Consider the following 1,756-nt stretch of genomic DNA (forward strand, 5'->3'; position numbering starts at 1 on the left):
CTCCTCCCTCAGAATGAATGGGGACCAGAAATCAGAGGCTTGTGCCCAAGAGAAGCAGGATTTCCTCCAGCACTTCTCTCAGATTGTCAAGGTGCTGACTGAGGATGATCTGGGGCACCCAGAAATGGGAGATGTTGTTACCCGCCTCAGAAAGGTCCTAGAGTACAATGCCATTGGAGGCAAGTACAACTGAGATTTAACAGTGCTGGAAGTGTTCCGGGAGCTGGTGGAGCCCAGGAAGCAGTATGCTGAGAATCTACAGCGGGCCCTGACTGTGGGCTGGTGTGTGGAACTGCTCCAAGCCTTCTTCCTTGTATTAGACGACTTCATGGATTCATCCTTTACCCAACGCGGGCAGCCCAGCTTGTATAAGAAAGAAGCTAGGTATAGGTCTGGATGCCATCAATGACGCCATGCTGTTGGAATCGTGTACCTACTGCCTGCTGAAGCTCTACTGCTGGGAGCAGCCCTATTACCCGAACCTGATGGGCCTCTTTCTGCAGAGTTCCTATCAGACTGAGATTGGACAGACCTTGGACCTCATCACTGGCCCTCAGGACAAGGTGGCTCTCAGCAGATTCACTGAAAAGAGGTACAAATCCATTGTCAAGTACAAAACAGCTTTCTACTCCTTTTACCTTCCTGTAGCTGCTGCAATGTACATGGCGGTCATCAACGGGGAGAAAGAACATGCCAACGTCAAGAAGATTCTGCTAGAGATGGGCGAATTCTTTCAGATTCAGGATGATTACCGTGATCTTTTTAGGTGACCCGAGTGTGACAGGCAAGATTGGCACTGACATCCAGGACAACAAATGCAGCTGGCTGGTGATCCAGTGTCTGCAGCGGGCCTCTCTAGAACAACGCCAGATCCTGCAGGACAATTATGGGCCGAAGGAGACGGAGAAGTTGGCCTGGGTGAAGGCACAGCATGAGGAACTGGAGTTGCCAGCTGTGTTCAAGCAGTATGAAGAAGAGAGTTTCAGGCACCTGATGGGGCGTATCGAGCAGTACGCTGTTCCCCTGCCCCCAGCCATCTTCCTGGGACTAGCGCACAAGATCTACAAGAGGAAAAAAGTGACCCTAAACACTGCGAGGTTGGGGGAAGGGAGGCTCTTAATAAATTATTATTGTCTAAAATAAAAAGAGGATGTGACAAGAGGAATAACATTGTTGAAATCTGATGAATCTTGGCAGAAAACAGAGAATAGCAGAAATATGTCTGCTTAATCTTTATTGATTTTGCAAATGCATCTGACTGTCTGGATCAGAACAACTATTGCTAACATTGAGGAAAAAATGATAATTCCAGAACATTTAATTGTACTTATGTGACACCTATTCCAGGTTCCAAGATTCTCACCATTGGACCAATTGGCAGCATCACCATGGATGGTGAAGAGATTGAGATTGTTCACAGCTTTAGTTTGCTTGGGTCTGCAGTCAACATTCTTGGCACCAGTAGCCAGGAAATTAAAAGGTGTATTTCCATGGGAAAGTCTGCTGTTAGGGACCTCTCCAAAGTACTGAAGAGCAATGGTGTCACTCTGGAGACTAAGGTACATCTGATACAGGCCATGGTCTTTGCAATCACTTGTTATGCATCAGAGAGTTGGACAATGATTAGGGAGGCTAGAAGGAGAATTGATGCCTTTGAGCTGTGGTGCTAGAGAAGAGTATTGAATGTACCATGGACTGCCAAGAAAACAAACAGATTCACCCTGGAGAGGGTTAAACCAGGCTGCTCCTTGGAGGC

At 47.4% G+C, this 1,756-nt stretch overlaps 1 pseudogene; it reads left to right on the forward strand.

Annotated features, from left to right (window-relative positions):
- The first annotated feature begins 328 nt into the window (after nucleotides 1-328).
- Nucleotides 329-1,097, forward strand: LOC102848998 (annotated as a pseudogene).
- The last annotated feature ends 659 nt before the right edge of the window (nucleotides 1,098-1,756 follow it).

This window comes from Elephantulus edwardii, unplaced genomic scaffold (genome assembly GCF_000299155.1).
Source record: "Elephantulus edwardii isolate Elephantulus edwardi_28Jun2011 unplaced genomic scaffold, EleEdw1.0 scaffold00173, whole genome shotgun sequence".
Lineage (NCBI taxonomy): Eukaryota > Metazoa > Chordata > Mammalia > Macroscelidea > Macroscelididae > Elephantulus > Elephantulus edwardii.